Genomic DNA, 23,995 nt, shown 5'->3' with positions numbered 1-23,995 from the left:
GTTTTTACATCTTATTTGCTTAGAACAACGGTAGCATAAATAAGATGATCCCTCACTAAAATTTCAAGAAAGTGTTCCCCCTAACTGTGCACCGTTGCGAAAGTTCGTTGTTTCGAAGCACCACGTGATGATCGGATGTGATAGATTCTAATGTTCACATACAACGGGTGTAAGCCAGATTTACACACGTGAAACACTTAGGTTGACTTGACAAGCCAAGCATGTACAGACATGGCCTCGGAACACAAGAGACCGAAAGGTCGAACATGAGTCGTATAGTAGATGCGATCAACATGAAGATGTTCACCGATGATGACTAGTCCGTCTCACGTGATGATCGAACACGGCCTAGTTGACTCGGATCATGTATCACTTAGATGACTAGAGGGATGTCTATCTGAGTGGGAGTTCATTAATAATTTGATTAGATGAACTTAATTATCATGAACATAGTCAAAAGGTCTTTACAAATTATGTTGTAGCTCGCGCTTTAGTTCTAGTGTTTAGATATGTTCCTAGAGAAAATATAGTTGAAAGTTGATAGTAGCAATTATGCGGACTGGGTCCATAAACTGAGGATTGTCCTCATTGCTGCGTAGAAGGCTTATGTCCTTAATGCACCGCTCAGTGTGCTGAACCTCGAACACCGTCTGTGGATGTTGCGAACATCTGACATACATGTTTTGATGACTACGTGATAGTTCAGTAATGTTAAACGGTTTAGAATTGAGGCGCTAAAGACGTTTTAGAAACGTCACGGAACATATGAGATGTTCCAAGGGCTGAAATTGGGATTTCAGGCTCGTGCCCACGTCAAGAGGTATAAGAACTCCGACGAGCTTATTAGCCTACAAACTAAGGGAGAAAAGCTCAATCGTTGAGCTTGTAATCAGATTGTCTGGGTACAACAATCACTTGAATCGAGTGGGAGTTAATCTTCCATATGACATAGTGATAGTTCTCCAAAGACATTGCTACCAAGCTACTAGAGCTTCGTGATGAAGTATAACATATCAGGGATATATATGATGATCCTTGAAATATTCGCGATGTTTGACATCGCGAAAGTAGAAATCAAGAAGGAGCATCAATTATTGATGGTTAGTGAAACCACTAGTTTCAAGAAGGGCAAGGGCAAGAAGGGGTACTTCATGAAATGGCAAATCAGTTGCTGCTCCAGTGAAGAAACCCAAGGTTGAACCCAAACCCGAGACTAAGTGCTTCTGTAATGAGGGAACGGTCACTGAAGCAGAACTACCCTAGATATTTGGTAGATGAGAAGGCTGGCAAGGTTGACAGAAGTATATTGGATATACATTGTGTTAAATGTGTACTTTACTAGTACTCCTAGTAGCACCAGGGTATTAAAATACCGGTTCGGTTGCTAAGTGTTAGTAACTCGAAATAAAAGAGCTACGGAATAAACGGAGACTAGCTAAAGGTGAGATGACGATGTGTGTTGGAAGTGTTTCCAAGGTTGATGTGATCAAGCATCGCCTGCTCCCTCTACCATCGAGATTGGTGGTAAACCTAAATAGTTGTTATTTGGTGTTTGCGTTGAGCATAGACATGATTGGATTATGTCTATCGCAATACGGTTATTCATTTAAGGAGAATGATGGTTACTCTATTTATTTGAATAATACCTTCAATGGTCTTGCACCTAAAATGAATGGTTTATTGAATCTCGATCGTAGTGATACACATGTTCATGCCAAAAGATATAAGATAGTAATGATAGTACCACCTGCTTGTGGCACTTCCATTTGAGTCATATTGGTATAAAACGCATGAAGAAGCTCCATGTTGATGGATCTTTTGGACTCACTCGTTTTTTTGAAAAGTTTGATACATGCGAACCATGTCTATTAGTATGTACGCATGAAGAAACTCCATGCGGATGGATCATTTGGACTCACTTGATTTTGAATCACTTGAGACATGCAAATCATACCACATGGGCAAGATGACTGGCAAGCCTCGTTTTCAGTAAGATGGAACAAGAAAGCAACTTGTTGGAAGTAATACATTTTGATGTGTGCAGTCCAATGAGTGCCGAGGCACGCAGTGGATATCGTTATGTTCTTCCTTCACAGATGATTTGAGTAGATGCTGAGTATATTTACTTGATGAAACACAAGTCTGAATTATTGAAAGGTTCAAGTAATTTCAGAGTGAAGTTGAAGATCGTCATGACAAGAGGATAAAATGTCTATGATATGATCATAGAGATGAGTATCTGAGATATGAGTTTGGTATACAATTAAGACATTGTCGAAATTGTTTCACAACTAATACCGCCTGGAACACCATAGTGTGATGGTGTGTCTGAACATCATAGCTGCACCCTATTGGATATGGTGCATACCATGATGTCTCTTATCGAATTACCACTATCGTTTATGGGTTAGGCATTAGAGACAACCGCATTCACTTCAAATAGGGCACCAGGTAATTCCGTTGAGATGACAACATATGAACTATGGTTTAGATAAACCTAAGCTGTCATTTCTTAAAAGTTTGGGGCAGCGACGCTTATGTGGAATTTTTTTAGCCTGATAAGCTCAAACCCAAAGTGGATAAATGCATCTTCATAGGACACCCAAAACAGTTGGGTATACCTCCTATTTCAGATCCGGAAGCAAAAGTGATTGTTTCTAGAAACGGGTCCTTTCTCGAGGAAAAGTTTCTCTTGAAAGAATTGAGTGGGAGGACGGTGGAGACTTGATGAGGTTATTGAACCATAACTTCAACCAATTTGTAGCAGGGCACAGGAAGTTGTTCCTGTGGCCCCTACACAAAGTTGAAGTGGAAGCTGATAATAGTGATCATGAAACTTCGGATCAAGTCACTACCAAACCTCGTAGGTCGACAAGGACGTGTACTGCTTCGGAGTGGTATGATAATCCTGTCTTGGAGGTCATGTTGCTAGAAAAAAAATGAACCTACGAGCTGTGGAGAAGCGATGGTGGGCCCAGATTTCGACAAATGGCTCAAGGCCATAAAATCCGAGAGAGGACCCATGTATAAAAAAAAGTGTAGACTTTGGAAGAACTACTTGATGGTCGTAAGGCTGTTGGGTACAGATGGATTTTAAAAGGGAAGACGGACAATGATGGTAAGTGTCACCATTAAGAAAGCTCGACTTGTCGCTAAGATGTTTTCCGACAAGTTCAAGGAGTTGACTACGATGAGACTTTCTCACTCGTAGCGATGCTAAGAGTCTGTCGAAATTATATTAGCAGTTCCTGCATTATTTATGAAATCTTGCAGATAGGATGTCAAAACATTGTTTCCTCAATGATTTTCCTGAGGAAAGGTTGTATGTGATACAACCAGAAGGTTCTGTCAATCCTAAAAGATGCTAACAAGTATGCAAAGCTCCAGCAATCCTTCTAAGGACTAGAGTAAGCATCTCGGAGTTGGAATATACGCTTTGATGAGATGATCAAAGATTTTGGGTTTATACAAAGTTTATGAGAAACTTGTATTTCCAAAGAAGTGAGTGGGAGCACTATAGCATTTCTGATGAGTATATGTTGTTGACATATTGTTGATCGAAAATGATGTAGAATTTCTGGAAAGCATATAGGGTTATTTGAAAAGTGTTTTTCAATGGAAAACCTGGATTAAGCTACTTGAACATTGAGCATCAAGATCTATAAGGATAGATCATAATCGCTTGATAGTACTTTCAAATGAGTATGCACCATGACAAGATTTTGAAGGAGTTCAAAATAGATCGGCAAAGAAGGAGTTCTTGGCTGTGTTATAAGGTGTGAGTATTGAGTAAGACTCAAGACCTGACCACGACAGAAGAGAGGGAAAGGACGAAGGTCGTCCCCTATGCTTTAGACGTAGGCTCCACAGTATGCTATGCTGTGTACCGCACCTAAAGTGTGCCTTGCCATGAGTCAGTCAAGGGGTACAAGTGTGATCCAGGAATGGATCACAGGACAGCGGTCAAGGTTATCCTTAGTAACTAGTGGACTAAGAAATTTTCTCGATTATGGAGGTGGTAAAAGAGTTCGTCGTAAAGGGTTACGCCGATGCAAACTTTGACACTAATCTGGATGACTCTGAGTAGTAGACTGGATTCGTATAGTAGAGCAGTTATTTGGAATAGTTCCAGATAGCGCATGGTAGCTGCATCTGGGAGATGACATAGATATTTGTAAAGCACACACGGATCTGAAAGGTTCAGACCCGTTGACTAATAACCTCTCTCACAAGCGAGATATGATCAAACCCAATGGGTGTTGGATTCATTACAATCACATAGTGATGTGAACTAGATTATTGACTCTAGTGCAAGTGGGAGACTGTTGGAAATATGCCCTAGAGGCAATAATAAAATTGTTATTGTTATATTTCCTTGTTCATGATAATTGTCTATTGTTCATGCTATAATTGTATTAACTGGAAACTGTAATACATGTGTGAATACATAGACCACAACATGTCCCTAGTGAGCCTCTAGTTGACTAGCTCGTTGATCAATACATGGTTATGGTTTTCCTGACCATGGACATTGGATGTCATTGATAACGGGATCACATCATTAGGAGAACGATGTGATGGACAAGACCCAATCCTAAGCATAGCACAAGATCGTGTAGTTCGTTTGCTAAAAGCTTTTCTAATATGAAGTATCATTTCCTTAGACCATGAGATTGTGCAACTCCCAGATACCGTAGGAATGCTTTGGGTGTGCCAAACGTCACAACGTAACTGGGTGACTATAAAGGTGCACTACGGGTATCTCCGAAAGTGTCTGTTGGGTTGGCACGAATTGAGACTGGGATTTGTCACTCTGTGTGACGGAGAGGTATCTTTGGGACCACTCGGTAATGCATCATCATAATGAGCTCAATGTGACTAAGTAGTTAGTCATGGGATCATGCATTAGGGAACGAGTAAAGTGACTTGCCGGTAACGAGATTGAACGAGGTATTGGGATACCGACGATCGAATCTCGGGCAAGTAACGTACCGATTGACAAAGGGAATTGTATACGGGATTGCTTGAATCCTTGACATCGTGGTTCATCCGATAAGATCATCATGGAACATGTGGGAGCCAACATGGGTATCCAGATCCCATTGTTGGTTATTGACCAGAGACCTATCTCGGTCATGTCTGCATGATTCCCGAACCCGTAGGGTCTACACACTTAAGGTTCGGTGATACTAGAGTTGTTATGGGAATTAGTGTGCAGTTACCGAATGTTGTTAGGAGTCCCGGATGAGATCCCGGACGTCACGAGGAGTTTCGAAATGGTCCGGAGGTAAAGATTTATATATGGGAAGTCCTATTTTGGCCACCAGAAAATGTTCGGGGTTTTTCGGTATTGTACCGGGAAGGTTCTAGAAGGTTACGGAGTGGGGCCCACCTGCATGGGGGACCCACATGAACGTGGATATTGGGGGAAAGGCCCCAGACCCCTGTTCAAGGCGCATCAAGATCCCCCTTAGACGGAATAAGATCATATCCCGAAGGGATAAGATCAAGATCCCTAAAAAGGGGGGATAACAAGCGATGGGGAAGGAAATGATGGGATTTCTTTCCTCCCGCCTTTGCCAACACCCCAATGGACTTGGAGGGAAAGAAACCAGCCCTCTCCACCCCTATATATAGTGGGGAGGTGCATGGGAGCTTCTCCCTTGCCCCTGGCGTAGCCCTCCCCCTCTGCAACTCCACCTCCTCCTCGGTAGTGCTTGGCGAAGCCCTGCCGGAGAACTGCAAGCTCCACCACCACGCCGTCGTGCTGCCGGAGCTCTCCCTCAACTTATCCTCTCCCCTTGCTGGATCAAGAAGGAGGAGATGTCCCCGGGCTGTACGTGTGTTGAACGCGGAGGCGCCGTCCGTTCGGCGTTAGATCGGATCTTCCGTGGTTTGAATCGCTGTGAGTACGACTCCCTCATCCGCGTTTTTGTAATGCTTCCGCATCGCGATCTTCAAGGGTATGAAGATGCACTCATCCTCTCCCTCTCTTATTGCTAGAATCTCCATAGATTGATCTTGGTGATGCATAGAAAATTTTGAATTTCTACTACGTTCCCCAACAGGTGTCACCCCTGCTGATGTCAAGAAGTTCGTTCAACTAGACTCTACTGCCAAGAACATCATCTGTGCTCATCTGACCAAAGGACAATATGGCCGTGTGAGTGCTCTAGAAACATCGAAGCTAGTATGGGACTTGCTCTCCAAGGTCAATGAAGGCATCTCAACTCAGCAAGATCAAAGGATCAGTGTTCTCTGCAACCTCTTCAACTGCTTCAAGAGACACGACAATGAGAACGTCCAACTCACATTTGATCACCTCACTGATATCACAAATAAGCTCCAAGCACTCGGCACCACTGAGATCATGAAGCATGAAATAGTCAAGACACTACTGAGATCACTTGACAGCTCATTTGACATCTTAGCCCCGATGATTCAAGAACGCCCTGACTTCAAGACTCTCGATCCGTCTGACATACTTGATAGGCTCAACACACATGAGTTTCAGCTATCTGAGAAACAAGATATCTATGGCCCCAACTATGGCCGAACTCGCGCTTTGAAGGCAAAGGTTGTTTCCTCATCTGAAGAAGAATCTGATTGCAGTTCTGGTGATCATGAAGACATTGGAAAGGATCCAAGTCTTCATCTCACAAGAAGATCTCATCTGGCAAGGCTCGTGCTTTTGTTTGCAAGGAGATGGATTCAGAGGAGGAGTCTGCTTTTGAGGAGGCGGAGGTGGAGTCTGAGGAGGAGTCCGACTCTGGTGTTGCGAGTCTGGCTCTAGCTACAGCCTACGTTACCAAGTCCATCTTCAACAATGAAGACAATGGTTCCGTCACCAATGCTGATGATAATGACAAGGACGACTTGGCTCCCACCTACTGCTTCATGGCACGTGGTGCCAAGGTAAAATCACGCGATGCCTACTTTCAAACATCAAGTGAAGATGACTCTGATGGTGAATCCAAACCTAGTTACAAAACACTTGCTAAAATTGCAACCGAACAACAGAAAGCTATGGAACATATTCAAAAACTGTTAGACAAAACGATGACCTGTTGGACGCGGAAATGACCTGATCTCAGTCCTTAATAGAAGATATCAAAAATCTTCATGTTAAGTACGAAGAACTTGAAAGTCGTCATGAAACACTCTCACCAACTCATGAAAAGCTTTCCTACGATTATCTTCAAAGGAAGCAAGATCCTGAGAAGTTGAGAATGATTCATGAAGATCTTCAAAAGGAGAACGAGTCACTTCGCGCTCAACAGATCAGTCCCGCTAAGGAAGGATTTGAACCACCATGTCTAAAATACATTGAGCGTGATAACACTGCTTTTGTTGCTGAATGTTCTACTACTACTACTATTGCAATATCTTCAACTACTGATGTGGTAACTAACCCCTCTGTGGAGGATACCACTACTATTGTTGATGAGAATGCTAGGTTGAAGACACAGCTTGAGACAGGGATATACAAAAGTCTCAAAGGGCATCAGACATTATGTGATGTCCTCAAAAAGCAGATTCTGAACCGAAACCCTAGGAAAGAGGGTGTTGGGTTCGAGAGGAAAATGAATGATGATGGGTCTTACTGGAAGCCTGAGCAGTACCCAAAACCACATGGGTTGCTGCAAAGGAACCTTCAGTAGATCCATCCACCTTATCTGGTTTCACTTGTGCTAACCCTATTATCATTGATGAATCCTTTGATGCAAACTATAAACTGTTTAAGAATCAGAATGGCGAAGTGTTTGCCAGGTCTATTGGTACTAACTGCAGGAATGGGTCACCTATGAAGAAGATATGGGTACCCAAAAGTTGTCTTGAGAATCTTCCTGTGAATGTTGTCATGACACCACCTGGGAAGAAGACAAACCCCATGCCAAAGTCTTCATATGGTCCAAAAGCTTCATACAGACCGAGGACTCATCTGAGTCACCCTAACGTCAATGTTTTCAGGGAAATCATGCTCAGACCCATGAATATGAGCGTGTTTCTTTAAACCGCTATGTTCATAGAAGAAAGAACTTTTCTGCTTATTCTTATGAATATTATTCACCTCCTGCAAGGCTATTAACTAGGGCTCCTAAGCCAAAGTTCTCAGATGCTGCACTTAGACTCATTGCTTCTAAGCCACCCCTGAAAATGTGGGTGGTTAATAAAACTTAAGTCTCTTTTGTAGGAAAAGGTCTCCAGCTAGAAATTAGAGGCATCCGATGCTAATGCTGGGGACCTTAAACATCTTGTGGGGCGCAGGATAAAATGCCCAAATGGTCTTACTATGTATTTCATCTCTGGTCCTTGACACTCATCCTATCTATCCTAACCAAGATCTAAATTTCCACGTTCCACTTGTCCGTCAAATGTTTATGCTTCACAACTCGCTTGGTGAAGCCTATCCCCCAAACTGCACTGTAGGCTATGACACCTCATACTTCAGAATGGATTGTAGACAGTGGATGCACTAACCACATGACTGGCGATCAAAGTCTACTGATGGATTCAACGCTACGTCCATCAGACAAGAGTCACATCACATTTGCTGGCACTGGTAAATGCAAGGTATTGGGTCTAGGTAGAGTTGCAATATCAAGGGATCAACACATGGATAAAGTGATGCTTGTTGAATCCCTTGGTTTCAACTTAATGTCTGTCTCAATGCTTTGTGACTTAAACATGATTGTGCTATTTGGAAAATATCGTTGCCTTGTACTAATGGAATCTGACAAGTCTCTAGTCTTTGAAGGGTATCGGAAAGATGATCTGTATATGGTAGATTTCTCAGTAGGACCACAGATGGCCGTATGTCTTCTAGCAAAAGCTTTAGAGTGCTGGCTTCGGCATAGAAGGCTAGGGCATGCTGGCATGAGGAACTTGCACACTCTCACCAAGAAGAAGCATGTTGTGGGCATCGAAGGCGTCAAGTTCAAGAAGGATCATCTGTGTGGTGCCTGCGAAGCTAGAAAGATGACACGAGCCAAGCATCCCTCAAAGACAATCATGACAACATATCAACCCTTCGAGCTGCTACACATGGACTTATTTGGCCCTACTCACTACTCTACTCTCACTACCACTTCTTGCCTCTATGGCTTCGTCATTGTTGATGATTATTCAAGATATACTTGGGTGCATATAATCCTTTACAAGAATGAAGTGCAGGATGTCTTCATACGCTTTGCCAATCGTGCCATGACAAACTATGGCGTCAATATCAAGCATATCAGAAGTGACAAAAGCACTGAGTTCAAGAACACCGGCCTCGACCTTTATCTGGATACTTTGGGCATCACTCATGAGTTCTCTGCTCCGTACACACCTCAGCAGAATGGCATCATGGAGCGCAAGAACAGAACTCTTATTGAGATGGCTCGAACGATGCTCGATGAGTACAAGACTCCACGGAAGTTCTGGCCTGAAGCCATTGATACTGCATGCCACATCATCAACCGTGTTTATCTTCAAAAGCTTCTGAAGAAAACATCCTATGAACTCCTAACTAGTAAGAAGCCAAATGTAACCTACTTCAGAGTATTTGGTGCTAGGTGCTGGATCAACGATCGACATCACACTTCAAAATTTACACCGAAAGCACATGAAGGTTTTATGCTTGGTTACGGAAAGGATTCGCACTCCTACAGAGTCTTCAACCTCTTTCACTATAAAGTGGTTGAAACTGTGGATGTGCGATTCGATGAGACTAACGGCTCGCAAAGAGAGCACCTACCAAATGTGCTAGATGAAGTACCTCCCAGTGAATCAATCAAGCAAATGGGAATTGGAGAGATCATACCTTCTGAGGCTCAGACTAAAGAGGAACTTATCATTTCTGCACCTAATCAACCTGAAGACAATCCTCCAAACGATGACATTGATCAGCAAGAGCAAAATATTAGTCCTGTTCATCCTCATGTTGCAAATGAAGTACAGATTGAGAAGATAATAGACATCATCAATGCACCTGGTCCACTCACTCATTCAAGAGCTACTCAAAGAGCAACACAACTAACAAATTTCTGTGGGCATTTTGCATTCGTCTCAATCTCTGAACCCAAGAAAGTTGCTGAAGCCTTCATGGAACCTGAATGGATTCAAGCTATGCAAGAAGAGCTTCAACAGTTTGAGCTGAACAATGTGTGGGAATTGGTCAAGCGTCCTTATCCTCATAAGCACAATATCATTTGCACCAAATGGATATATTGCAACAAGCAAGATGAGCATGGTCAAGTTGTCAGAAACAAGGCTTGTCTCGTTGCTCAAGGATACACTCAAGTGGAAGGGATTGACTTCGATGAAACATTTGCTCCGGTGGCTAGGCTTGAAGCCATTCGCATACTACTAGCCTATGCAAATCATCACAACATCCTTCTGTATCAAATGGATGTGAAGAGTGCCTTTCTCAATGGAAAGCTTGAAGAAGAAGTATCTGTTGCACAACCTCCTGGCTTTGAAGATCCAAAACATCTTGATATGGTATACAAGCTCAACAAGGCATTGTATGGCCTCAAATAAGCCCCTCGTGCTTGGTATGACACACTCCAAGACTTCCTGAAGATCAAAGGCTTCAAACCTGGTTCACTAGATCCTACACACTTCACGAAGACATATGATGGTGACTATGTGTGTGCCAAATCTATGTGGATGAAATTATCTTCGGCTGCACTAACAAGAAATATAGTGATGAGTTTGGTCACATGATGCAAGAGCAATATCAAATGTCCATGATGGGCGAGCTGAAGTTCTTCCTGGGTCTCCAAATCCGTCAGCAACGCAACGACATCTTCATATCTCAAGAAAAATACCTCAAAGATTGCCTGAAGAAGTTTGGAATGCAAGACTACAAAGGATACACGACGCCAATGCCAAACAAAAGTCATCTGGGTCCCGACGTAAAGAGTTCGATAAAAAGGTATACCGCTCCATGATTGGTTCTTTACTTTATTTATGTGCATCTAGGCCAGATATAATGCTTAGTGTTTGCATGTGTGCCTGATTCCAAGAGGCACCAAGGAATCGCATCACTTGGTCGTGAAGCTAATTCTTCGATATTTAGCTTACACCCCAACACTAGGATTATGGTATCCAAAGGGCTCAGAGTTTGATCTAGTTGGATTCTCAGATGCTGATTATGCTGGTGACAAGGTTGATCGCAAGTCCACATTAGGCACATGTCACTTTTTGGGACGATCTCTTGTCTGTTGGTCTTCAAAGAAGCAGAACTGTGTATCTCTCTCCACTGCTGAATCTGAATACATTGCTATTGAATCTTGTCATGCTAAGCTTCTCTGGATGAAGCAAACTCTCAACGACTATGGTATCCACCTGAAGAATGTGCCACTCTACTGCGATAATGAAAGCGTCATCAAGATTGCCAACAACCCAGTTCAGCACTCGTAGACAAAGCATATTGAAATTCGTCATCACTTTCTCAGAGATCATGTCATGAAGGAAGATATTGATATCATTCACGTCAACATTGAAGAGCAATTGGCTGATATCTTCACAAAGCCCTTGGATGAGAAAAGGTTTTGCAGGTTGCGGTGTGAGCTAAATATCTTGGAATCCTCAAATGTCCTGTGATTGGACACACATCCTAACACTTATGCATTTTGATGACTTAGATGTGCAACACACGAAGTAATGTATATCTTCAATCAATGAAGACATACACTCTAAGTGTGAATACATTAATGCGGAATTTGACTTTGGAGCGCCATGATAATTGTGCGCCGTGTCTGGGTCTAATACTTCCTATACGGTGGGTAACGCCACCACCAAACTTTTGTTTGAAGTGTTTCTCTTGGCGTTATAATTGCAAAGTCTTCGCATTTGTTTTGTATTCATCCTTGACTTATGTTCAGGTTTATCTTCATCTTGTTGATTTGGTCTTATTCTAGTTATATATTCGTGTTCTGTCCTCTACAACATTCACTTATAGCTATGACTTCTTGCCTGAATCTTTTGATCTAAGTGAATGTGATCGGACCCTAACCTATCTATGCTTCTACCTCAACTCTATCTGTCCAAATCATATGCATTCTATTGAAAACTGTCGATTGTCTTCACTAAGACCTTGTCAGCTAAAGTCAATCTGACAAACATTTTTATTTGTTTTAATGCTATATCCTTATTGCCTGAAAGCCAGAGAAGCCGGAATGACCACCCCGACAATCCAGGCGTGCATGGGAACATGGAACAACTTCCAATGTGTTGCATGCTTGCCACGTGCCCTTCAGATGTGAACCGCCAGGGGCACCTACGTAATTGCATTGTGCCGTCCCTTTCCTTATAAATACCCATCACACTGCGACCAAAATCTTTCTTCCACCTCACCACCTCTCACAAACCCTAGCACCACTGCTAGCTCTCGACGACGCCGGCGATGAAGCGCTTAGCTGTCGCGACCTCACCGACGCTGTCCTCACTCCGGCCGCGGACCTCATCTTCTCTGCCGCCGCCGTAGGTGTCTTCCGTTGCCAAGTTAGGGCACGGGAGATCGAACTGCTCGGCCTCCAACTTTGCCTGTCTAGCAGTTCTTCATGTGGTAATTAAAACTTACTTTTTACCATCTTTTTGATCTAATAGATTCATCCTTCTTTACCAAAAGTGGTTTCTATACTTCCAAAGTTGAATCTATCCAGTTCTGCATCTCATATTATGCCTAGTATGTTCACTTATGCTTCTCTACAAGTTAGATTCCTCACTTGTACTTGTTCTTGGATTCATACAAATCTGGAACCAACTCACAACAAATAAGTGAATGTCTTCGCGTTATGAGGTCAATGTCTTCAAACTGATTTATCTTCAAAATCTTCTGAGAATGCATATGACCTCTTCCCCTTCCCTCGCACCTCTAATGCTGTCACAGGTACATGTCCATGGGAGAATCCCTTGGTTCTCATAGTCTGCATTCATTTGCAGAATTCTTATAGAGTCACATAAATTCTCCTGAAGCCAGTTCTTGTCTGACCAACCGTCGGAAGCCTTTGCTAGTTTTGAAGCCATTCAGTTTAAGCTTCATGGAATTTGAGAAGTTAGCTAGAAAGAATGGCAGACAGCGCCGTGAAAATACATCCAAAGATTTGCCGCCAGATCTGCACGAACTCTACAAGACAGACCTAGAAGAAACCTATGGTGAATGCAAGAATCGAATCCAATGGATTCAAAGATATTGGGTAGAGGAATGGTACAAGTACAGATTTGTCACTGCTGAGTAAGCCGAGAAGAATGCCATCAAGCGACCTTGGGGAGATATCCTATATAAAAATCTTCCACCCAGGTCCAAGTCTGAAGCCATTGATCAAGGCTTCTATTCGTGCATGGTTTTCGCGGACCTCGGCCAGAGAATGCTGACCCATCTTCTCTGTTGTGGTGTCGCGAAGACAATCTGTTCAAGCGCAACTTCAAGTTTGCCAAAGACTCTGCGGTGAATAACAAGAAGGCATTTGGACTTGACTTCAACACAGGTCCGTCTGCTCCTCGGGAAGATGGCACCCGTGAGGCCAATGAAAACAGAATCAGCCCCTTCTACGACCTTGAAGGCCTCATCACTCTCATTGCCGTTCAAGGTGCAAATGTGGATCACTCTGCTGATGATGCTGACTCTGATGAAGCCCCAGCTCCTCCTAAGACGCAGAAGCAAAAGAAAACTAAGGCTTCAAAACCTACTACTGCATCAAAAGCTTCACGTGTGAAACCATTGGCAACTGCTCCTCCTGCACCAAGTATCAATTCTGAAGATCTCTCTCGCATCTCCAAGAAGAAACAGAAGCCCCAGAAGAAAAATGTCCAGAGTTCTGGTCCAGCCCTGAGCGTGAAAATGTTCTTGGTGTTTCGAATGAGCCGACCCCCCCCCCCTCTACGTTGCGCAAGGGCCTCCTTTTATATGCTCAAGGGGTCACCGACAGGTGGCAACGTAGACTAGAAGGGTAAAAATGGAAAAGAATGCGGTAGGTGCAGCTACCGCTACTGTGGACATAGTGTATCCTACCTAACTCTGACGGTAGGGGACAAGGTCATTGAATGCCCGTCTGAGTTGCCTAAATAGTGCAAAAAGTGACCGTTAGGAGCGCCACTGTCTGCCACGATGGCTTCCTCTTCATCTCCGCTTGCCACCGCGTACCCTTGGCTGCACAGGCTCCCGCCACGCGCCCCTGAGAAAGCCTCATGGCGACACGCGGGTGGGTGCGCTGGAGCGCGGGTATAGAGTGGCAGCTGGCCCCCGGCAAGTACCTTGTCGGGGTCGTAGTCTTGTTGCGTCCGGAAGCTTGTCGCTCACCGGACCTTGCCGGGACGTGCGGTGCATCACAGCAAGTTTCTTGAGGTGCCGTGGTTGGCCTTCCCGGCAAGCTCCTCTTGCCGGGGCCTTGTCTCTTCCCGGCAAGCTCCTCTTGCCGGGGCCTTGTCTCTTTAGCTTGAATACTTTGTTCTTGGATGGTTCCAAGGGAACTTTGGGGGATCTTGGCGTTCGCCCGGCAAGCCTTGCCGCGGGGTGCTGCAACTGCCCGTGCACAAGTTCGGGGTACTAGGGTACCCCTTTTCTAGTACACCAACAGGAGCCCCCGGGCCTTGGCCAGACACGGTGTCGAGCGCTATTGGGCCAGGCCCAAGTCAGGGCACGGGCACACGCGGACTGGGCCATACCGAATCTTGCTCCGTATCCACCGCGCTCTCCCATAACAGCACGCATTGAATGCGGTATCGTGGGAGAGATCATGGGTGGTTGTTTATTTGGAAGGCCGAAACGTCCGCCCCGTCCCTCTTTATAAGCAGAGGAAACATGGATAGTTCGTTTCCCCTCGCTGGTTGCTGCTACTTCATCTTCAAGAAACTCCGCCGCTCCCCCCTTCTTCTCGAAGCCGAGGGAGCCGCGCTCCGCCCCCCATTGCCACCTGCATCACCAACGCCGTCGACCTTCCCCACCACCTCCGCCATGGCCCCGAAAGCCGACAAGGGCAAGGGCGTGAAGTCGGCCGAGGCGCAGTGGCTCGCGGCGCTGCGGAAGGAGCGGGCGATCTTCACCCCCCAGCTCGGCGTGCAGGAGCTGAGGGAGTACTTCTACCTCTTTTGGGCGACGGAGATGCGTGCGCATCCGCGCACGAGGGTACTCCCGGCCGCTACTTCGGAGTTGGCTCCAAACGGGTACCCGTTCTTCGCGCTATTCTTCTACTGCGTGCTCTGCCCGCCCTTCTCGGAGTTCTTCTGTGATATTATGAACACATATGGCTTCCGCCTCCTTGACTTCACCCCCAACGCTGTCCTGACCATGGCAGTTTTCGCACATTTGTGCGAAAACTTTGTCAGAGTCCACCCTAGTGTTGCCCTTTTCCGCCACTTCTTCATACCTCGGGTAGAGAGAGGAGAGCCGCTTGCCGGAGGGATTTCCTAGATCTCGAGAGTCGGCAAGAAAGAGGCGTACTTGGAGGGTGAGCTCCGCAGCAAGTGGGAGGAGTGGAGAGCGGAGTGGTGTTGGATCGTTGAGGAGAATCCGCAGCCCTTCACCGCCGTGCGCCAAACTCCAATAGTGCGCGGCAATGACTGGAGCAACATGGCCCCGGAAGACGAGAGGCTGAAGATCACCACTAGTAGGATTCTTCGCCTCAGGCTTGCCGGGCTCACTGTAGGTGCTGTTGGGGCAGATTTCCTCCGCCGCCGCATTGCCCCCCTGCAGGAGAGTGGGAGGCCCGCTTGGGAATTCAAGAATTCGGCGGACATCATGAGGCTGCGGCCGGGCCTCAATTACAACTTCACCGTCTTGGAGCTGGACGCAATGCTCTTGGAGTTATTCAAACGCGACCCCCAGCATCCATTCACACTGCCGAGGGGCGTAGTTCCTTTGTGCAATAACTCTTCACTTGATCGGATCCGCGCTATGATGCCGTTGTGCGATTCACACGGAATCGTCCCAACCTGGCAAGAGCCTACGGATGACGTTGTGCAAGCGTTCTTCGACAACTTGGAGGAGGTGCCGGTCCGCGCTGACGAGCAGAAGAGCCTCACCCGTGACACCACCGACGAGGAGCTGCAGCGCATCGCCACTAGGGCGGAAGAGGTTGTGGCCGCAGCTGCCGCGGGCGTGTTTGGGTTTACTGTGGAGGAGGCGGAGGCTGCAGAGGCGGCAAACCTTGTCGAACGCGCGGAGTTCATGGGCGAGGAGGAGCCTGCCGGTTCCGAAGCCGAGCCAAGCAAGGCCGGCGAGGAGGAGGCCGAGCCTTCAGAAAACTTGCCGCAGGCGGAGCCCCCGGCCCCGCCAAGAAGGCGCCTTCGCAGGGCCGGGGACGCAGCGGGGCGGCAGCCGGCTCCACAGCCACCGAGCCGCGCGACGCGCTCTACCGCGGCAAGCAATGTTGCCGCGGGAGCGCCTCACGCAACAGCGGCAACTGGAGCAGGATCTACCCGGGCCACCGCCACCGCCCCCGCCAAGCGGGCAAGGGATCCTACTCCTCCACCTGCCGCACCGGAGGAGGGCCGGACTTCGATCTTTCCGCGCTCAGCTCCGATGAGGAGGAAGAAGAGTAAGTTTCTTTGTTGCTCTTGTAGTTCTTCAATCTTGCTGTTTATATCTTGTATCTGACTTGCTCCAATCTGGACTCCTTTCTTTTCAGAACGCTGGCCCAGAGAGCGGCGAAGAGGGCCAAGGCCGCGGTGATTGTCATCGAGGATGACCCCATCGTGTTAGCAGGAGGCGGGTCCGAGACCACCTTGACGGACCCGGCAATCACTCCTCAAAGCAGCCCCCAGCACAGCCCCCAGCGTAAGTTCATAGTTTAGCCTTCTGCTGCCAGGCGCGCTTGAGTGCTTTTTCCTTTGTTGATATCTTGCTTGTTGACTTGTGCAGGAGCAGAACAGTCTCATCAGGAGCGCCCGGAAGCTGGTCCCGAAGTGCCACCTGTTTCGACTGCGCCGCCAAGGGAGGAGTCCCCGGCAAGGGAGCGCTCTCCGGCAAGGGGGGACTCTCCGGCAAGGGACGGCACTGCTGACCCTACGGCGACCGAGGCCGCAACTGAAGACCTTGGCGCAGGTAATCCACTTGCCCAGAAACTTTCCCTTGGGTTCTGCTTCTTCTGTTTTTCCTCTCTTGGATTTTTTGATTGATTTTCGTCCCTTCTTCATTCTTCAGACCCATCTACGGCTGAGCCAATGGAGACAGAGGGCACCGGCGAGGAAGGTGCCGGTGCTGATGAGACCGCCGGTGAGGAGGCCGCCGGGGCTGCTGCTGCAGAAGCCGGCGAGGGGTCGGGCGATCACAATGACGACCCTGAGGCCGCAGGAGCGCCGGGCGCTGCACCGACCGCCGAACCCTCTACCGCTTCTGCGGAGCCAGGCTCCGAGGAGCCCCAGTCCGGCGCCTACTTGAAGGCCGGTGACAATATCTTCATCAAGCTACCCTGGGCGTCGAGCTCCAGGGCGCCGGTCGAGGGGGAGACTTTTGACGGGGAGGTGCTCGCCTCTGCTGGACTGTCGTTGGTTGACGCGCCCAGCAGCAGCAGCAGCGAGCCTGAGGAGGAGCAGCTGTTGCGGAAGCTGCTGTCACTCTACCGCGCCCGGCAAGCCAAGCTGGCTTCCCGGGAAGCGCTTGTCGCGAAGGCGGGAGTTGACGTGGAGAAGCGTGCGGAGGAGCTCCGGGGCCAAAACCAAGAAGCTCTCCGGTCCCTGGCGCAGGAGCGGGAGCGACTCGACGAGGAGCGCACGGCCTTTCTTCTCGAGAAGGCCGAAGCTGAGGAGGAGCAAAGGCTGGCTGCCGAGAAGCAGTCCGCGCGGGAGGGTGAACTAGTGCAGCGGAAGGCCAACCTCGACAGCTACGAGGAAGAGCTCGCCAAGCGCGACCAAGCACTTGGTGGGGCACTCAAGGAGGCAAAGGATGCTGCGGCAATTGCAGAGGCCGCCAAGAAAGAGCTGGAGGAGAAGGTGGCGCAGTTGGAGTCCAACATTGGGAAGAGTGGTGAGGAGCTTGCCGCGCTCAAGCGCGAGCGTGAGAAGGATGCTGCCGCCCATGGTGAGCTGCAAGGCCTTCTCGCTGAGAGGGGAAAGGAGCTCAGCGCCGCCAAGGATTCCAAAGCAGACCTGGAGCTGAAACTGGCCACGCTGACGCAGACGCTGGAGGCCGCCAAGGAACGGGAGAAGACCTTGGCGGAGAAGGTTAAGGCTGACGCGGCGCTGCTAGAGAGCATTGCGGTTACCCAGAACTCATTCAGAGACACTGTGGAGCACTGGACCGAGGGTCTGGTGAACATTGCCGCAGTCATCAACGAGGAGCTGGTGCAGCTGGGGATGGAGGACTTTGGGTATCCTTCCGACGAGAGCCTTCAACCCAGCGCCAAGCTCAGCCTGTTCTTCAACGGCGTGGCGACGACACTCCAGCGGCTCCGGGAGAGGATCCCGAAGCAGCTGGCCGACGAGTCGCACAAAATCTGTGCCGGGGTTCTCCAGAAGGTGTTGATGAAGGTGGCCTTCCGCAACCCAGGCCTCAGCTTCACCAACGTCCTCAGGTCCTTGCCGCCTGACGCCGATCTGGATGCGCTCAAGGCCCTTGTCGCACCCATTTTGGACAAGGTGAGCGAGATTAAGAGGGTCGAGGGCGGACGCGTAGACTAGGCCGTCCATTTCTTCTTTTCCCTTGCCGCTGCTAATCATGTTATGAAAACATTCTGTTAGAGCTGCGACAAGTTATCTTGTAATATAACTCTATCTTAGGTAAAAAAAACGCGGTGTTACTTCCTTTACTCGACTCTTGGCTTACGCTTTCTAGGTAAAAAAACGCTTTCTAGGTAAAAAAAACTTGCCGGAGCAGGCACCCTTGCCGCGAGCGCCGAGTGCGGAACTTCAGCAGCCTGCTGGCGGGGTCGCTACCGATAAGCAACCATGTCGCAACTAGTTGCAGCTCACTTAAGTTGTTGAGCGGACTCGAAACAAAGTAAGGGCGCAACTAGCTACGAGTTGGTTCCTCCGCGCACAGGTTTTCCATACAAATCACGATCTTTCGAGGAAAATAACTCAAAGACTTAAAAAAACTGATTGCTCAAACTTTAGCAACTTAGCTTTTCTGACGTCTGCTTCCCGGCAAGGAGAGACTCTCTTGAACGGCCCGGTCCACACCATTATCTTCTCCTCCCCCCCGGCAAACCTTGTGGGCGAGGGAACCTTCCTTCTTTTGAGAAAGAGACAGAGAAAGAAAGTAATGATATGGAGCCTTACGGCTCGTTATTGCTTACCGGGGTCTGGTGCTGCACAAAGCGTCAGATAACATATGCAAAAAGGATTACAACATGAAACTGACAAGATGTGCGGGGCACATGAACTTTACTTGTGCACGGGTTCTGCGCCCGGCTTTGTACAAAGGATTACATGCAACAGCGGCAAGACTTGTACAAAAGGTGGTTGTCGGAAAAGCTTCCGGCAACCGCGCCCTACGGGTAAAACTTACGAAGATGTTCGATGTTCCAGGAGTTGCTCACCGGAATGCCATCTTCGGTCTCGAGGCGGACAGCGCCGGGCCTTGTGACTCGTTTCACCCGATAAGGGCCTTCCCACTTCGGCGTCAACTTGTTGGAATTCTTGGCGGACTGAACACGCCGAAGAACAAGGTCGCCTTCCTCGAAGCTCCTGGCTTTAACTTTGCGGCTATGGTAGCGACGCAAAGCTTGCTGGTAGCGAGCGGCTCGCACAACAGCCTAAAGACGGTCTTCCTCAAGGAGCAGCGCGTCAACTTGCCGCAGCTGCTCTTGCTCGAGCTCATCATAAGCGAGCACTCGAGGTGACCCGTAAACGAGTTCCGTGGGGAGAACTGCCTCTGCTCCGTAGACTAGAGCGAAAGGTGTCTGGCCAGTGGCTCGATTTGGCGTCGTCCTGATCGACCAAAGAACCACCGGCAGCTCCTCGATCCAGTTTCTTCCACACTTGTGTAGCCTGTCGAAAGTTCTGGTCTTGAGGCCTCGCAGCACTTCAGCATTTGCCCTCTCTGCTTGACCGTTGCTTCTCGGATGAGCAACAGAAGTGAAGCAGACCTTGGCGCCAAGATCTTGGACGTACTGCATGAAGGTGCGGCTCGTAAATTGCGTGCCGTTGTCGGTGATGATCTTGTTAGGGATCCCGAAACGGCAAACAATCGACCTGAAGAACTTGACTGCTGACTGTGCTGTCACCTTCCTCACTGGTTCCACTTCCGGCCACTTTGAGAACTTGTCGATGGCGACGTACAAGAACTCAAAGCCCCCGACAGCTCGGGGAAAGGGGCCGAGGATGTCGAGCCCCCAGGCCGAAAATGGCCAAGATAAAGGGATCGTCTGGAGAGCTTGAGCTGGCTGGTGTATCTGTTTGGAATGGAACTGGCACGCTTCACACTTGGTTACTTGTGCAGTTGCATCCTGGAGGGCTGTCGGCCAGAAGAAACCTTGTCGGAACGCTTTGCCGGCAAGTGCTCTTGCGCCAATGTGGTGACCACATATGCCTCCATGTATCTCTGCCAACAGCTGTTGTCCATCTTCCCGGCGAATGCACTTCAATTTCACACCGTTGAGTCTTATTCTGTACAGTGTGTTGTCGACAAACTTGTACATACTTGACTGCCAGGCTACTCTTTCCGCTTCTTCTTGCTCTTCGGGAAGCTCTCCTGTCTGAAGGAAACGGACAATCTGCTGCGCCCATGCTGGAGTCTGCGGCTCGACAACAAGGACTAAAGGCATATCTGTTGCTGTGGGAACATCCGCTTCTACGGCAAGAACCTGCGGTTCGGCCGGAGCGTGATGTTCCCCGGCAAGCTTGCCGGTGCAAAACTTGTCGGGAGTGTCTGCTTCAGCGGAACAAACCAAGAGGTTCGCTGGAGCAGACTGCTCCTCAGCACTCTTGGCGTCGATCTTGGGGACCTTCTTGGCGGCGGCTTCGGGAAGCTCTACCGGAAAGTAGTCACCAGAAACCAACTTCCTCTTCTTACTCTGTCCAGTCGATGGTGTTACGGATGGTTGAGTCAGCTTGAGCACAAAGATCCCTGGTTCCACAGGTAACTTTAGTGCTGCGCACTTTGACAGGTCGTCAACAACATTGTTCTGAACTCATGGAACGTGCTCCATTTGCAGGCCGTCAAAGTGTTCTTCAAGCTTCCTCACTTCATCAACATATGCTTCCATCAACGGACTCTGATAGCTTTTGTTTACTTGGCGGACGACCAACTGCGAGTCACCCCTGACAATGAGCTTGTTGATCCCAAGGTCTGCTGCAATTCTGAGGCCGGCAAGCAAACCCTCATACTCTGCGGTATTGTTCGTTGCTTGCTCCTTGGGAAAGTGCATCTGAACTACGTACTTGAGGTGCTCTCCGGTGGGTGCGATAAGCAGCACGCCAGCACCGGCGCCTTGCAGCGAGAAGGCACTATCAAAGTACTCAACCATTCTTTGCTTGCCTCTTTGACGGGGATGCTCATTTCTGGAGTTTCTTCATCTGGTGTTGGCGTCCACTCCGCTATGAATTCTACCAATGCACTGCTCTGTATAGTTGAAGTGCTCTCAAACTTGAGGCCAAAGCTTGACAGTTCCAGTGCCCACTCGACAATCCTGCCTGTTGCTTCTGGATTTTGCAGTATCCTCTTCAACGGGAAGCGAGTGACAACTGTTATCTCATGTGCCTGGAAGTAATGGTGCAGCTTTCTCGAGGCCATGAGAAGGCCGAAAAGCAATTTCTGCACGCCAGAGTACCTTGACCTAGCCCCCTGCAGAAAGGAACTGATAAAGTAAACAGGGCGCTGCACCATTTTCTTCTGCACCTCCTTGCATGCCTGCGCAGATCCAACTTTGTCGGGGCCAGAGCTTGTCGGAGAAGCCCCCTGCTTGTCGCTGGATTCACTTGCTGCGGTTGCTGGCTCATCGTCCTCCTCCCTCTCCGCTACTAATGCAACACTAACCACTTGATTGGTTGCTGCTAGATACAGCAGCAACTTTTCTTGTGGCTTAGGTGCGACAAGTATTGGAGTGGAGGACAGGTACCTCTTCAAGTCCTGTAGCGCAGCCTCCGCTTCCGGAGTCCATTTCATTGGACCTGCCTTTTTCAATATTTTGAAAAATGGCAAGGCGCGCTCTGCGGACTTAGAGATAAACCTGCTGAGAGCAGCCACGCAACCGGCAAGCCTTCGTACATCCTTGACGCGCTTTGGTGCTTCAATCTGCTCGATGGCTTTGATCTTGTCGGGATTGGCTTCAATCCCCCGCTGTGACACAAAGAACCCGAGAAGCTTGCCGGAAGGGACTCCAAACACGCACTTCTCGGGATTGAGCTTGAGGTTGATCTTGCGCAGATTTGCAAAAGTTTCATCTAGATCTTGAATCAGAGTAGCCTTGTCCTTGCTCTTGACCACTATATCATCCATGTAGGCTTCCACATTTCTGTGTATCTGGGGCTCAAAAGCGACGTGGACTACCCTTGCAAATGTTGATCCAGCATTCTTCAACCCGAAGGGCATCCGTACGAAACAGTATGTGCCACATGGGGTGATGAACGCGGTTTTATCCTCATCTTCCTCCGCCGTGAAGATCTGATGGTATCCTGAGTATGCATCAAGAAATGAAAGCAAATCACATCCGGCTGTGGAGTCTACAATCTGGTCAATGCGCGGCAAGGGAAATGGGTCTTTGGGACAAGCTTTATTGACATCAGTGAAGTCTATACAAAGCCTCCATTTCCCGTTGGCCTTGCGCACGACTACAGGATTGCCCAACCACGTGGGATGGAGCACTCCTCTGACAAGGCCTGCTGCTTCCAGCTTCTTGATTTCTTCTGCAATAAACTCTTGGCGCTCCACTGCTTGCTTCCTGACTTTCTGCTTGACGGGCCGCGCATGAGGAAAAATGGCTAGGTGGTGCTCAATCACTTTCCTGGGAACACCAGGGATGTCAGACGATTGCCATGCAAACACGTCGACATTCCCCCGTAGGAAAGCAACGAGCGCGCTTTCCTATTTGGGGCCGAGAGTGGCACTGATGGTGAAGGTACCACCAGTGTCGTCCTCCTTGGCGGACACCTTCTTGGTCTCTGGTGGAGCTGCCATCGTCTTCTTAAACTTGTCGGTGGAGCTCGATGGTGCGTCCTCGACGGTAGCGCAGCACTCCGAAGAAGTGCGCTTGCCGGAGTGGGCATCAGAGCTCTTGCCGGACTTGGTCTTCTTCTTCCCCCCGGGAGCTTCAGCGGCAAGTGACTCGCGATCGGCTGCGGCTGCTGCCTCCCGGTAAATCTTGTCGGCGCAGATAAGGGCATCTTTCTTGTCGCCAGGGACAGAAATGACACTTATCGGGCCTGGCATCTTGAGCATGTTGTATGCATAGTGAGAGGCTGCCATGAACTTGGCGAGCGCTGGACGGCCAAGGATCCCATTGTAGGGTAACGGAAAGTCGGCAACGTCAAAAGTGACCCTCTCAGTTCTAAAGTTCAGCTCGCTGCCAAATGTGACCGGCAGCGCAATCTTTCCCTTCGGCTTGCTCCTTCCCGGGCTGATTCCTTGGAACATGCCGATCTCCTCGAGCTCGCTGTCAGGGATCTGGAGCTTCTGGAGGGCCGTGGAGGATATCAGGTTCAAGCCGGGCCCGCCGTCAACTAGCATCTTTGTGACCTTGAGGTTGCGGATAGTTGGAGAAACCAACATCGGCAAGCACCCGACCGCAGTTACGCGATCAGGGTGGTCCTCAACATCGAAGATGATAGGCGTGCTGGACCATTTCAGGGGCTTGCATGACTCTACGGATGGCTCTGCTGCATTTACTTCCCGCATCCACTGCTTGAGTTGGCGGTGCGAAGTATGCAGAGAGGCGCCACCATCAACGCACATGACCTCTGTGGCTTTCTGAAATTCCTGTTCGTCGGCCTCGTCATCATCCATGTCTTCGTCGTCGTCATCGTCCTCATCCTTGTCGCGGCCGCGGGGAGGTCTGTCTCCTTGTCGCTGCTTGGCTTTGCTGCGGCGTCCTCCCCGGCCGGGGCATTTCTTGCCGGCTCCTCCAGCACC

The sequence above is a fragment of the Triticum dicoccoides genome, chromosome 5B (assembly GCF_002162155.2).
Source record: "Triticum dicoccoides isolate Atlit2015 ecotype Zavitan chromosome 5B, WEW_v2.0, whole genome shotgun sequence".
Lineage (NCBI taxonomy): Eukaryota > Viridiplantae > Streptophyta > Magnoliopsida > Poales > Poaceae > Triticum > Triticum dicoccoides.
The sequence above is the reverse complement of the archived record's forward strand: the minus strand, read 5'-3'. Positions refer to the sequence as shown.